At 43.3% G+C, this 15,973-nt stretch overlaps 1 protein-coding gene across 1 annotated transcript in view; it reads right to left on the bottom strand.

Annotated features, from left to right (window-relative positions):
• GRAP2 (GRB2 related adaptor protein 2) overlaps positions 1 to 15,973 on the bottom strand; it is a 68,379-nt gene that overhangs the window by 30,051 nt on the left and 22,355 nt on the right. The gene's annotated exons all lie outside the window — the stretch shown is intronic.

The following is a 15,973-nucleotide window of genomic DNA, read 5'->3' as shown; positions in this document are numbered from 1 at the left end:
AGGCTACACAGTCTTCACAAAAATTGAGGCAGAATGCAGCCCATTCTTTGTTATCACATGCAAATCACTCTCAAAAATATCCTTATCACTTGTTGTAACTGAAGACATGACACAACATAGCTCGGACACATTATTCAAATGTTTCCTGTTCCCTTAGGGCTTCATTGCAGATGCATCCGCGCTGGAAAGTTGGATAGGATTGGGCCCTAAAGCTCTATTCTGATTATTATTTTATTGTGGACGTGGTGCTTTCAAAAAAGAAAAAAAGATAATGTGTGAATAATGTGTCTGAGCTATGTTGTGTCATGTCTTCAGTTACAACAAGTGATAAGGATAGTTTTGAGAGTGATTTGCATGTGATAACAAAGAATGGGCTGCATGTTCCCTTACCTTGGGAAGGCTTCAGTGACTGACCCCCCCACTGCAGGATGCAGTGCATGCCCTGTTGGCATGGCTACATCTGAAATGGCACGTTGGATAGGATTGGGTCCTTCGAGTGTTCACTACATCATGCACATGATCTCAATCTTGCTTACGACAATCTTGTATGGCAAGATTTTATGGCAAGATTTTTTTCTCCTGTTCTGCAGGTGGGAAGTGGGGGAGGGGCAGGGGGAAGAGAGAGGGACAGAGATAGAGAGAGAGGCATGTCTTTTCCAGGTCATATCAGAGGAGTCATTTGACTCAAGTTGCTTCCTGGTTACCAGTTCAGTTCCTTGGAGCAAAACTAAATGTGAGGCTGGTAGACTCAAATCAGGAATTGCTGCCAATCGATGCCATAAGAACATAAAAAGAGCTCCGATGGATCAGGCCAAAGGTCCATCTAGTCCAGCTTCCACAGTGGTCTACCAAATGCTTCAGAGAGCATACAAGACAACAAGACAAAACCTGTGTCTTAGTGCCCTCCTCTGCATCTGGCATTCTGAGGTAGCCTACTTCTAAAATCAGGAGCTTGCACATACGTAGCATGACTTGTAAGCTGTGATGGACTTTTCTTTCAGACATTTGTCCAATCCCCTCTTAAAGGCATCTAGGCAAGATGCCATCACCACTTACTTTGGCAAGGAGTTCCATAGACTAATTACACACTGGGTAAAGAAGTATTTTTCTTTTGTCTGCCCTAACTCTCCCAACATTCAATTTGAGTGGATGTCCCCTGGTTCTGGTGTTATGTGAGAGGGAAAAGAGTGTATCTCTATCCACTCTGTCCATCCCCTGCATGATTTTGCATGTCTCAATCATGTCCCCACTCAGGCACCTCTTTTCTAGACTGAAGAGCCCTGTAGACTTTCCTTGTAAGGGAGGTGCCCCAGCCCCGTAATCATTTAGTGGAGCATTTGGTGATTTGCATTGGATGAAGGAGTGGGAAGGGGATGCTGAATCCCTCCCTTGCCAGTAGCTCCTTACCCTTCCCACCTTGTTTACAGACAAGCTCTAAGACTGAAATAAGCTTAGGCGGGAAATGGCTGGGGAAGACATTAGGAGGGGAAAGTATTTGTTGGAGAAAAGGTTTAACAACCCAAATCTGCTACCAGTTCTCCGTGGATATTGCCACCACCACCAGCCCACTGCTTAAGTGCTGTCTGGCAGTGACTTGCCAACAGATTTTGTTCTGTCCTTAGCCACTACAGTATTAATGCAGAATTATGTTTATGCAGAATTAAACTAACACCTTGATGTTACATGATAAATGAACCAGGAGATAATAAACCTGCCAGGTATAAGAGGGAAACAAACAATTAAAGGTTGTTTTTTCTTTGCAAGTTATTTACTCTTTCTGTTTTCTATGTAGGATCAATACCTCAGATTAGGAATGGGCCTAGACATCCTCTATTGCGTGGTTCTAGAGAAGACAAAGAGTTGTCAAAGAGGCAAGACCATCTGACCTTTTTACAACATGCAGCAGCATCAGCAAGAGGAAGGAAAGACTCTACCTGTCACTAAACCTCAACAACTAAAACATGGCAACTGGCCTTCCCTGTGAAAGATCCCTTGAGATGCAGTACATTTAAAACCATGGAATAATATAGTATTTGAACAATCCCTTGGTGTAAGCAAAGAAAACTGTGCTTCTAAGCCACATGTTTTGCTAACTATTCTGTTACATGTGGATTGAAACATGAAACTCCATGTTAGGAATGAAACTTCAGGGCCAAACCTCAAGTGACATTAAATGTGTCACCTATAGATAGGTGCTTACCTTTACTAATGAGTAGCAGCTATGCAAGACTGTGGCTCAGATCTGGACAACAGTGTGAAAAGAAGGGGTATTTAATGGCTTACTTCTATACAGTGTTTCCCAAATGTGGATCAGGATCCACCAGTGGGTCGCAATCCAATTTTTGGTGGGTTGCGAAACTGACAAGCTGATAGCTGAGAAGGAAAATGTATTGAGCCCTATGGAAACCGAAACACAGCAGCACACGCAGATTTATTCATGAGTAGGCAGTCACGCCTTGATCTGCTTTGAAGGGCAGGCCAAGGGGGATGCAAGGCCACCAGAGTGGTCCTGATGAACACTGAGTTCAACAAACACTCCAGAAGCCCCCCCCCCGACGTAAAAAGGATAAAAACAGGGGCTCCAGTGGCTGCAAAATGGCTGACATATGTCTGAAGAGACCCAAAGATGATTAGGCAACCTACTGGGAAGTAAGTAAAAGATATTTTTACTTAGCTCCTGCAATCTCTCTCTCTCTCTCTCTCTCACACACACACACCCATAGCATGCACTGCAGCTTCTGTTAGTGTGGCTACATGTTATAATCCAGCAAGTGATAGGATTGGGCAGACAGTCTAGGACAGCCATTTTCAATATTTTTTCAGCTCACGGCACACTGTCAAGGCACTAAAATTGTCAAGGCACACTCCCAGTTTTTTACTTACATTAAATTACTACATTGCAATTAATTTTTAATTAATACAATTAATACAATTAAATCATTATATGACAAAGGGCACAATCCTAACCAGGTCTACTCAGAAGTAAGTCCTATTTTGTTCAATGGGGCTTACTCTCAGGAAAGTGTGGTTAGGATTGCAGCCAAAGACTGGGGGGTCAGACATTGGGGGGAATGTGCCTGTGCGACTTACTTCTGAGTAGACATGCCTAGGATTGGGTTTTTGGTTGCATTCTTTTTTTCTCAAATACAGGAGCAGGCAATTGGCACTTCTCTCTCCTCCTCTCCCCTACCCCATCCCCTCCCACAGGCGAAATGGAAAAGGTGCAAAAGAGAGTGACTAAGATGATTACGGGGCTGGGGCACCTTCCTTATGAGGAAAGGCTATGGCGTTTGGGCCTCTTCAGCCTAGAAAAGAGACGCCTGAGGGGGGACATGATTGAGACATACAGAATTATGCAGGGGGTGGACAGAGTGGATAGAGAGAAGCTCTTTACACTCTCACATAACACCAGAACCAGGAGACATCCACTAAAATTGTTGGGAGAGTTAGGACAGACAAAAGAAAATATTTCTTTACTCAGCGTGTGGTCAGTCTGTGGAACTCCTTGCCACAGGATGTGGTGTTGGCGTCTAGCCTAGACGCCTTTAAAAGGGGATTGGACAAGTTTCTGGAGGAAAAAATCCATTATGGGGTACAAGCCATGATGTGTATGCGCAACCTCCTGATTTTAGAAATGGGCTCTGTCAGAATGCCAGATGCAAGGGAGGGCACCAGGATGAGGTCTCTTGTTATCTGGTGTGCTCCCTGGGGCATTTGGTGGGCCGCTGTGAGATACAGGAAGCTGGACTAGATGGGCCTATGGCCTGATCCAGTGGGGCTGTTCTTATGTTCTTATGTTCTTATCTCATAACTGCAGTTAGCACCTCTCCTACTGTCCCTCCCCTCTCTTGTCTGCACCTTCCAAAGTTCCAGAATCACTTGCCTCACATTCTCCCCCCATTGCCTGCTCCTTTATTTCAGAAAAAAAGTGTGACCAAAAATCCAATCCTAGGCATGTCTACTCAGAAGTAAATCCCATTATAGTCAATGGGGCTTACTCCCAGGAAAGTGTGGTTAGGAGAGGATCCTGAGAGCTCAGCCCAGGCATGTCTACTCAGCAGTAAGTCCCATTATAGTCAATGGGGCTTACTTCCAGGAAAGTGTGGAGAGGATTGTGGCCCAGCGCCCTTCCTCTGAAAGGCAAAGGCAAGGCAGGGAGGGTCTCCTTGGGGAGCTTCAGGCAACTGTGGCAAGGAAAGGGGCTTTCCTGGACCCTCAGCCAGCCCATTCTTAGGCTGCTGGTCTCAGCAGACTCCTTCATACCTGCTTGCCTATCCCTGGCTCCCTCATTCTCACTCACTCTGCCCAGACCTCCTCCAGGCTTCTCTGGCTACCCAATCAGCAGGCAGGGCAAACAAGGGACTTGATACCCAATCCTAGGTGTGTCTACTCAGAATAATAGTCAATGGGGCTTACTCCCAGGTAAATGAGGATCCCCAGGTAAATGAGGACTGGGTTGCAGCCTTCCTCTTTCTCAGCCAAGGCAGCTCCTTTTTCCGCCCGATGCCATGTGAGGGTCAAAGCAGTGCTTCTCCACCAGTAGCTGCTGCCTGCCTCCTCTGGCCCTGCGGCACACCTGAGGCTGCCTAGTGTGCCGCAGCACAGCGGTTGAAAAACACTGGTCTAGGAAACCCATGATTCAGAGATCTTGTTTGTTCACATCATTTGTTTATTTATAACTGGTTTTTTGGGACACAAAGATGGACGTGGTTTGCATACATCCTGAACATGTGGATTCTACATATGGCAAGGAACAGGGATTTTCAATGTGAACTAAGTCCTATACACATAAATACCTACATTAGTATGAGACAAGGCCATAAATGCCACTTATGCTAACAAACAAGCTGAATGAACCAAATGTCAATGCTATGTTTTCATTTATGTAAATTTATATATTCATTTATGTAAATTTATTTAGGGTGTTTATAGCTAAATTAGTTTAAAACAAATTAATGGTTTATATGTTTAGGAAATAAGGAAAAGTGTTTATTTGTTTAGCATGCTCATATGTTTGAAACAAAGAAAGCATTTTTGGTCTCAGTCTGATGTAGAAAGTGCAGGCTAATTGGCAGTTTTACTGAGATAGCAAAGGAATGTCTCTTTGGCAGCCTTCCAAACAGATAACGACATGGGAGTTTGGGAGAGACGCACACTCCCTTCTGCAACTATGTGAAACACAAGGTTGCTGGAAAGCACCCAAGTCATCTCAAGCCTTTGCTTGTAAATAGAAAAAGCATGTTTGCTTTCTAAAGACCTAATTCCTTCAAGCTTTTCAAATCAAAAGGACAGTGTCAAATGCATATGGGAGAGCTGTTTAGAGCTATTTAGACCAAAGATTCATAGAAGTTCCAAAGAGATTATAATGCTTGCTTGCTTGCAAATATTTTTCAATGCCTTAAGTGTGACCAATATAAAAATTAGCTATTACAGTAAAGCTTGATTGCCTGATGTTAATGAAAATTAAATAATAGTATAGAAATACACAGAATAGTAAAAGCAATTAAATTTGACTATTAAAAAGGCTTAAAGCCACAAGTTTGAAAATGTAATTCAGATGTAACCTTGAAAAGGCAAATGCCTGGCAGAAGTTAATTAACAAGGAGATTCTGGAAGACTCTTATCTTGGGTCCTGCCTGATACTTTTAATTGGAACTTAGAGACAGATTTACAACTTAAAGTGAGATTAGAAACAACATACAGAGAACTAGGAAGGAGGCAGGAAGCAGGATGCGCCTGCACCAATTAATTAGGAAGAGTTCTATCTCTTGGCACTGAGAACAGATAACTAAAGGTTATACACAGGTTAGAGACATTTTAATGGGGAAAAAGGCCTTGGCTAAGAGTAAATCTGTTGCTAATTAAAATAGAGTTTTCCAAGATACAGACACCTGCAAATCAGCTAGACAGGAACAGATAAGCTAAAACATAATGAGAGCCTCTAAGTTGACAAAAGAAGCTGGATTTAATTAAAATAAAGGGAAAAGTCTCTTAAAATCCTTATTTACAATAAGAAGTTAGTTTGTCTTGTATTAAATATGTTTATACCACTATACAAATCACATATGGAAAATTGCACATAGAATAAAGTGGAAAAACCAAAGGTTTAGTTTAAACAGAGGTTGATAGAAAGCCCACAGTGATTGATGAGACCAGACAGAAAGGAATTTGGAAAGATAACACTAGTAACTCTGTCAAAGTCAGAAATAAGCACAAGACATACTAAAAGCCAGTAAATGAGTAAACAGTGCCATCTAGTGGTTGTTGGAAACAATGTTTTCTATATGTCTCAAATGTATGTATTAGCCTTTTTTGGAGTTTGTAACTTGAAGCCAACCAATCAAATGTTTGTAGAAGTTATCTGTGGCCAATTCTGAGAAAGCCCCCATTTCTGATGTCACACACCAGCCAATGAGAAATGTAAGATTCCTTAGACAAAGGAGCCAGAATCCAATATAAGGGAGAGGCTCACACTGGAAAATTGCTTTCTCTGAGGGCTCTGAGAGTTCCCACATGGCTTTCATTGCTCTCTTCGCTTTGGACAGGAGTCCCTGAGAAGCCCGTTGCTGGCAACAAAATAAAGCTTGCAGACGATCATCACTCTTGCTTACTGAGTTTGCTTTTGACCTTTGATCTTGACCTTGCAACAAGTAGGCCCCACATAAGATCTGCCTGCTCAGTGCAAAAGTATGCACTGGAAGCAATGTCACAACCAGAAGTGGCAACACACCCAGGCTTTTTAAAAAGTGAAAATTGGGAGGAACCCACTTCCTCCCCCCAGCAGTTCACCACCCACTTGTTCTGCTGCTCCCCCAGTCAGTGGCATAGCTAAGGCATCTATCTATCTATCTGCTACGTGGGGTCAAAGAAGCTTTTGTAGCCCCCCCCCCCACATGACAAAATCAAATTTAATTAGTAAATAAATAAAAAGTTATTGGTTCCATGCTGTATCATAGCAACATCTCATTGGCACACAGAACAAATAGTCTCATAGGTCTGTTTGGAGTTAAGCAAATCCACTTTTTGTTCCACAGCAGTTGTGTTTTCTTTTTCTGGTTAATTGGCCGTAACGTTTGATAGAAAACAGATATTCCAGTGCAGTTTGTTGCATTGCATTCTGCATTACATTACCTTTCCAATGAAATATAACATGATGGTATTATTCATACACACCAAGATTTTCACAATTTTGGTCACTAGTGTCAAGCTCAGCTTGTTGCCCCCCTAAAGCTTGATGCCCAGTGCAACTGCTACCCCCTGCACCCCCTTAGCTATGCCACTGACTGGGACTTGTTTATGTAGGCCATAATTCTTATCAATGTTACCATGTGTGAATCTACATGTGTATGCACATACAAGCATCAATCTAAAGTTTGCTTTGGTACCCCACCACTGCACATAGAACCTATATACCAGAGCCTGGTATATGACCTGGATCTGGCTTCTTCTTATGAAGAAGCTCCATCATTACCCCTCACAGTGGAATTAAGATATACCAGTGAGAAAGGCATTGGTTTTATGCAAGGAGAAAGTTGTGTTTCTGCGTAATGGTCTACCAGAGATACATATTGTGGAGAATTATCACTTCTCATTCCCAAATAGGAAAGGATCTTCACACACTTCCTCCTGGGTGTCTGTTAGCACTTTTGGTTTTGTATTGCTAATTTTAGATGAATTTGAATTCATGTGACTGCACATGAGACAGGCAGAATGGAGGCAAGACATCTGGCAGCCTGTGCATAGCTCAGCTGGTACCATGTGACCCTGTTGTACAGGATTTTGTTAAGGCTGCAGTTCTTGGACTTGCCATGTTGTTTTACACAGTCTTACAACTTGATTGACTAAGGTGCAATCCTAACCCCTGGGTTAGGCTGGCAAGGCCCTGGGGTGTTGCAAATGTGCCATAAGGTACATTTGCACTAACTTTACAGTTGGGGAGGTGAGCGCAAGGAGTTGTGCTGTGGAGGATATTTACTAGCAAACAGCCAGCAGAAAAGAGTTAAGCCCCACCCCTCCCCTGCCAGCCTCTGCTCAAACTCTCAGCTTCCTAGGGCTGCTTTCTGTTAATAAATGTTGGGGAATAGTTGCATGCACAATTTAGCTGGCCTTTCCAACTAGCAATGTAAATTGCTGTGCAGTCTCAAGGCCTGGCCTGAAGATATCATGGCCAGTCTGCCTTGAGGCTAGGTGAAGTGGCTTGCAGTCTGGGGAAGGCAACAGACAGAGAGTGCCCTGCACCCCATGCTTGCCTACCACCTCCTCTGGTCTCTTGTCAGCCAGTTGTTCTCCCATTCTCTTTGTACTCACTTTTCTTGAAAAGGAAGCAAGAAGAGAACAGGGGAGAGGACTGACTTCCTTGTCCAGCACCACTGCCAGCTGTTTCAGCAGCAGAACTGGAGGAGCAAGAGGGAGGGCCTACTGTAATCCTGTTCCCAGTCATTTGCCTTCAAAGGAGAGCCATTGGGAAGAGGCATGCCTCCATTGCCTGTTGCCTCCTCTGTTTCTGCTGAATGTGCCAGGCAGGGAGGATCCTGTGGCTATGCTTCTCCTCCCAGAGGATCCTTTCTGTCTGGGTAGTTTTGCAGTAGTGGTGGCAGAGGGAGGAAAGGGGGGCAGGGCATGCACACAATGATGTGTGCACCAAAAATGGGGAAAAAGGAGGCTTGGTTTGGGTGTCAGTACATTACACATCAACTTTGCTGAAGTTAAGCAAGTCTTGATCTGGGATGGGGGACTGGATGGGGAGCCACCTGGGAGCCCCACGTACACTGTGTTGAGTTCTAACATGGAAGATAAGTGGGTTATAAAATGTAATAAATATATTCTGGGTCTCTTAATTGAAAGATTTTAATTGTATGTCTCCAGATTCTGATGAAAGCAATAAACACTGCTTGAACAATCATTTGGAAAATTAATTTCCTTTAGAGAGGAAAGATTTGGGTTCTGTTCCATAAAAAGAAAGGAGAAAAAGATGTTTCCATCTGTCGACCCTCAAACGGTTAAACAGGACCTGTGAGATGGAATCCCTTAAAAGCTGTAGCATTTGGAAAGCATTAAAAGATGACTCTTGCTTATTTTCAATTCCAGTAATTCCAACCTCAGGAAGAAACCATAAGAGGAGCCCTTTTTAAACAATCTAGTAGATGGATTAAATGCTTCCCCACCCCCTCTCATCGCCAGAGGCTGGATTTCCAAGTGGCTGAAATATAATACATGGTAGTCAGTGGGACTGATACATCAGTATTGCACTAATACCAAGGCCTTAAGCTCTTCCTCAATCAACTACACGAAGTACCACAGGCCAATAATCTTGCCTTTGAACTGCAAGCAAGCCCTGAGTCTCATCATACACTGCTCAGGCTAGTACTGGGATCTATATGCAAGTTTTTCTGCTAAAAGTTCATTCTTCTCCATCTATATGGCTACTGGTTCCATCAGTGGCATAGCTAAGGGGGTGCAGAGGGTAGCAATTGCACTGGGCATCAAGCTTTAGGGGGGTAACAAGCTGAACTTGACACAAGTGACCAAAATTGTGAAAATCTTGGTATGTAAGAATAATACCATCATGTTATATATCATTGGAAAGATAATTTAATGCTGAATGCAATGCAACAAACTGCACTGGAATATCTGTATTCTATCAAAAGTTATGGCCAATTAACCAGAAAATGAAAACACAACTGCCTTATGGAACAAAAAGTGGATTTGCTTAACTCAAAACTGACCCATGAGTCTGATTGTTCTGAGAGCCAATGACATGTTATTATGTTATTGACATGTTGCAATGACATGTTATCATGACAGTGTCTTGAGCCAATCAGGTGCACACTTTTTATTTATTTACCATTAAATTTGATTTTGTCTGGGGGGATACAAATCTTCTTTGACCAGAGGTAGCAGATAGATGCCTTAGTTATGCCACTAACTGGGGGAGGCAGCAGAACAAGTGGGTGGCAAACTACTTGGGGGAGGGGGGGTTCCTCCCAATTTTCACTTTTTTAAAGGCCTAGGAATAACATCACTTCCGGTTGTGACATCACTTCCAGGGCAACATTTTGAGCTTGGCACCAGGCTACACGATCATTAGCTACACCACTGGGTTCCATCCTGACATTTGTGAGGTTTGATTTTCCCTTGCTTTTGTTTTTATTTATATTTCTCAAGAACCTTTTATCCCCAAGGATAACAAAGCCCTTCTCACACTGTTAACCAAATTGTGCCTTTCACCATGCCAACAAAACTTGGTCAACTTTGATGAATTGAAAGAAATATAATTGATTGACTCCATGAAACCTTCATCTCTGTTTGGAAAGCTGCTACTGTTATTACATACAACAGGTCCATAATTTAAAGTAAGGCTGCAATCCTGTGTGTACTTATCTGTGAGTAAGCCCTAATGAACATAACAGAACTTACTTCTGATTAACAGTCATAGGGTTTTACTGTTAATTACCTAGTGAGCGAGTAAGAAAAGTTGCTTATTACATAAGGGTTTAAATGGGTGCTTCATAGGTTTGGTAATAGATAGAGCTGGTTTAGACACATGCTAATCCATAGTTTACTGCTATATGAACATCACTTATGAAGTCCTCCCTCTTCTCTCTCACATGTAAAAAAAGGAGAATGAAAGTATCTGCTTTCAGTTTAAGAACAAATCCCAGTTCCTTGTTACATACAAACTCAGGCAACTGTGATGTGTTAACTAAGAATAAACCTGGATTGAACTATAGTTTGATATTATGGTTTGTTCTAACTCTAATTAATTAACAAACTACAGGTTTCCAAGTTCATAACCAGCATGCAACTCTGGTTTGTTCTTTTGAAAGCAAAAGACAATGTCAGCGAGATCCTAAGCCATGTAGGGTTTTAAAAGTTACAATCAGCACCCTGAATTGAGCCTAGAAATATACTGGAAGCAAGTGCAGTTGGCAAAGCAGTAATAAGTTAGGTTGGCCTGGATGCCACATTCTAGGTTGCCATTCTAGGACAGGCTACCATGTTTTCAATCAGTGAAATTTCTGGACCATTTTCAAGGGTAGTCCCAGACCAGGGTGACCAGATATGATAACTGCCAAAGAGGACAAGGCACCCCAAAATGTAGGACATCCAAGAAAAATGTAGGACACGGCAAATTAAATGCTAAAAACACTCATGTATACTGATTTCATGTGGTTACTTTAAACACTATATTACTTATTATTAAATTTAAAACTATATTACCTATAATTTATTAATTGCAAGAAGGCTGTGTGCTCCCTGCAGGAGCTGCTGACAGGGGGGACATTTATGTTCTTTTCCAGGTCATGAGGCTAAAAAAGAGGACATGTCCTGGAAAAAGAGGACATATGGTCACTCTGCCCCAGACATACTATGTTACAATAATCTAAATGTAATGTGACTAAGGCCAGATCCATTTTCTTCAAAAATGGGTACAGTTGGCATACCAGCTGCAGTTGGGCAAATGTACTTCAAATGTACTACAAATGTAGTACAGTTGGGCAAATGTACTACAAATGTTCTTCAGTTGTATTGATTGCATATATCAGTATGGTATATTCTAAAGCTCTCTGAATAAATACTATATTAAAAACAACAAGCAAATAAAACACTTCTCTTAACTGCAGGAAGCAGACCAGCTATCCTAGGGCAGGGTCACAGCGAATAGATAAACACAAGGCAGGTGCAATACGCCTGTATTGATGCACCAACTCCTTTTTCCTAAAGTAGTAGCCCAACACTGGTTGGAGCAGGAGACCATGACAAGTCCAACCGTCTCCCTACTTCAGGTGTTGCAACAAAAACAAATTCCCTGCTTTCTTTAAAGTAGTGCTGCCTTTATTGACCAACTGAGAAAAGGGATACAGATAAGAAGGTGATGATGCTACATGGGTAATTTATGTGCACACCCAACAGTCTATGTCACTGAGCCCAAGATCACACCAGTGGGTGTTCTGAGCCACATCAATAACATCAGCCTTTTGCCAGGCTAGTTTGATGTATGATCTCACCATACTGTCAATTTTAAGCTACATTAATTTTCATGGTCTGGGAGAGAGTGCGTCCTACCAAACCCAAATGAATTGTTTACTACATGGATGCAATTATTGGACCTCTTGCCTACTGAGAATCCCAGTGAGAGAGATCCTGTGAGCTGCCCATTATCACAGCCATCTGGCAATGCAAAAAGCTGGCTAATTTCCTCCAGCACTGCCAAAGGTACCATACAACAAAGCTTTTATTCTCAATCCATGGAGAAAAATGAAATTTTCTGTGCCATATATACATATGAAAAGAACTGGTGGTACGTCACGGCCAGGTAAACCCCCATCAATAGGAAATATACATTCCCTACTCATTTTCCCCAGATTATATTTTTATTTTAAGGTTTCCACCAGGTTTGCTACCTTGGTTTTAAAACAGTGACACCCTTCAGTGTAAGGAAGCATTTCTCGATGTTTGCACCCTGCTGCACTACTTTGCATGGTCCACTGGTTGAATGATGTCAGTTACTTCTGGATTGGAAGGCCAGGCGCAATGTGACAAACACTGGTAAGAGGCTCAGGATAGACTGGAGGGCTTTTTAGAGCAGCCAGAAAGCACATACTGGAGCTTTGCCTGCTGAGCTGAGCCTCCTGTTGCTGCTTGTCACATTGGTCACATTGGTCTCATTGCCAGGCAACGGTGGGTCGTGCAGGTACCACCAGACACCATCTCAAGTACCACCAATGGTACCTGTACTACTGGGTGAGAAACATTGGTGTAAGGGAAGAGACTTATAGCAGTAGTGTAGGGTAGCCTCACAACTGTATGAATTTCTGGGCTACAAAGTAAGGAGCTATAGCGACAGCAGCATAGCCCATGTGTTAGATTGAACGAGGTCATGCTGAAATCAGCTCATGGGAGGAGGTTCATTTATAGGTGGGTGAAAAGCAGTGCCAGCTTCAAGTTTTGGAGCAACTGCCCATTGCTGTTAGCTCCTGCTCACCCCTGTTGCCTTCTCACTTGCAAGGGAGTGAACAGCCAGACATGTTAATAAGCATTCACTGGCAGTTGCTTTTCTTACTCTTTCTCAGTGCTATTGTTTGCTCCCTCTGGACCTAAGGGGAAAAGTCAGCAAGCAAACAGCAATGTTGAAGAGCAACAGCAGGGATCTGCTGGCCCTGGGGGTCACCTGATGAGCCAATATTGCCCACCTCTTTGATGGGAGGTACTTCCCCTCACCTGCACTTTTCTACCCAAAACTGCCCCCCCCCCATGTTTTTCTCCTGACAGGTTTTACATCCAGTCTCAGAGTCCCATGGGAAAAAATGGCTGGGGCTGTTTCAGGGGAGAGTGCAGTGGAAGATTTCAGGAGGAATATTTCAGATTACAGGTGAAGACTTCAGCACCCTTTTACCCTTTTGTCTGAACTTTAACCTCTCAGCCCAATTTCATAAAAATGACTGGAGGCTGCATTCTAACACAGGCTCTGTCACCATCATGTCACGTTAGTCCCTGAGCTACTTTGGTTTAATGAAGGTTGTGAAGTTAATCTGATGTGATTAAACAAGTGCCTGCCCCTGGGATGGACATGCCCTTCTGAGTCTTACTGCAGTTTTATCTAATTTAATTGGGGTGAGAGTTAGCCAGTATGGAAAACTGAAATAATTGTGTCCTCATGGAGATGTTCATTGGTTTAAAGGAACCAGTTTTAAGAAATAATTTTAATGAAGTTGGAAGAAATGTGTGTGTATACAAGGGTTTGTTTTTATGAAAAATTTAAGTTTTTATATCTCACAAATGTTTGAGAATCTTATATGATCTAGATGTGTGTCTTGGTTGTGTGACTGTGTAAGTCACTCATCAAGACTAAAAGTCCAATCCTATGCTTCCCCCCCCCCCCCACTGATACATGCCAAAACGGCTTGCTCTGCATCCTGCAGAAGGAAGTCCTGGTGGTCTCCTCTATCCCTTCATCGGGCCTCCAAGGTAAGGAAGGGTTTGCTCAAACCCATGAAGTTGCTAGCACAGGTCCGTGTGGACCTAGGCTGTGGGATCGGGTCCAGGAAGGGGGTTTGGATTCAGCAACCAGCACTACCACTGAATCCACCCCCTTCCCAGACCTAATCTGCCCTCCCCCTGCCCTCATTGGTACCCCATTGGGTAGATATGCTGGTTCAAATGTTTTAAGATCAGGCTGCCCAAATTGCCAACTCTATGTGTAAATCTTTTTGAAATCAATGAGATTCTCTTGTAAGCAGCTGACAGCCCAATCCAACCTAAATCCCCCCTCCCGCCAATGCAGGTGCACCAAGGAGGTGTGCACTAAATTCCATGGTGGGTGGTGGCAGTTGAAGAGGTCTCCTTGGGGTAAGTGAACCTTTGTTCACTTGCTCCGGGGAAAACTCCCATAGCCCCTATGGGACTCTTTGGTCCTGCAGCAGCCATTTTCCTGGAGCAGGAGTGAAGTGAGGAAAGGCAGCGGAAAGGGAGAGGAATAGGATTCGTTATCCTTTCCCTCCCTCATTCTGCCTTCCTTCCTTACCAGAAACCAGAAACTCGCCTGTTCTCTCTCCCACTCCTACCACTGTCTGCCCCCATCACCACCTTACCTTTTGCCAGTGGATAGTGGCATGGCACACTAGTGGCATGGCCAGTGTGACTGCACTGATGGCCTTGCCGCACTGCCTGGTGGCACTGGAGCATGTGACACCATCACATGACTTCTGGCAGAATCCAGGCAATTGTGCTTGCGTCATGCTGGCTCTACTGGTGGAATGAGTGTCCCACCAGAGGAGAATTTAAGTTGGATTGGACTGCCCGTTTCTTATATGAAATTTGTCTACAAAACTGGGATCCGAATATCATACAAAGGCAGAACATTCTGGCACTCTGTCCATTATCTTTGATTTTGGATGAATTGTAGGTGTCAGAAGAAAAGCTTTTCTTGTGTGTGACTTTTACCACTTCAGTTTTCTGTCTTGAAGTGCAAAATAGCCATAAAAAAAATAAAAGGGAATTCTGAAGCAGGAATATAAGTTTCACCCAGCTCAAGCTTCTTTAGTTAACATCTGAGGTTAATTGGGGTTTGGTGCTGGGACTCTCTTTTTAACATCTAAACTGGTTCGGCCTTTTTCTTAATGAGTTTGGCTCAGGAAAGCAATGCTGTCAAGACATGAAGAGGCAATGCACACAAAGGCATGCACCTGGAATTGAGAGGACTTTCAATTGTCATGTTTTATAGCGAGCAACAATTAATCAACCAATGGATGAGAGAGTGTCAGGCTGTAAATTCACAACAAGTAGAAGGTTATGAATGGGAGCTGTCCAGCCTTCCTTGATCTTCGATCTATTCCTGTCCCATGCTCAGATGTGTTCCACAAAGAGCAATTCATCCTTTTCCTTGTAGCAGCTGACTAAAGACAGCTGGTTTAAGTTGTATGTAATGGCAAGTCATTAGTGGGCAGTTATTTCTTCAGAGAAGGATCAAGTACACAGAGCAGGCCATGCTGGGGATATGTCTTTGCAGAGCTCTACCAATTTATCTTTGTCAAGGCCTTCTGCAGCTCCTGCTATCTGGGTCTGTCCTTGAATCTCTATATGTGATGATTCAGCTTCGATGCTCACACTTAGCTTAATGGATTCACATGTGCCATTCAGTGCACTGCAGATTGGCAAGCATGCTTAACCATGCGCTGGTTGTTATTGATCCAGCTACCTCACTCAGATTCCTTGCTGGTGTCATGACCCCTGCCCTGAATGGGGAATCAATTCAGAAGAACCAACAACAGACTGGATTTTGGAGCATGGGCTGCAGCCAGAATCGGGCAGAACAAGAAATCCTAGAGGCAATACCCAGGGTGGGCCCTATTGTGAGGCAGAGTGAAATGGGCTGCCATTTCAGCCCATGTGATACCCACGCCATAGATCTAGTGGTGTGAGTCCCCAACTCGTCCTGGTGGGGAAACGGAAGCAGCACAATGAGGCCCCTGGC

Source organism: Tiliqua scincoides, chromosome 7 (assembly GCF_035046505.1).
Source record: "Tiliqua scincoides isolate rTilSci1 chromosome 7, rTilSci1.hap2, whole genome shotgun sequence".
Classification (NCBI taxonomy): domain Eukaryota; kingdom Metazoa; phylum Chordata; class Lepidosauria; order Squamata; family Scincidae; genus Tiliqua; species Tiliqua scincoides.
The sequence above is the reverse complement of the archived record's forward strand: the minus strand, read 5'-3'. Positions and strand labels throughout refer to the sequence as shown.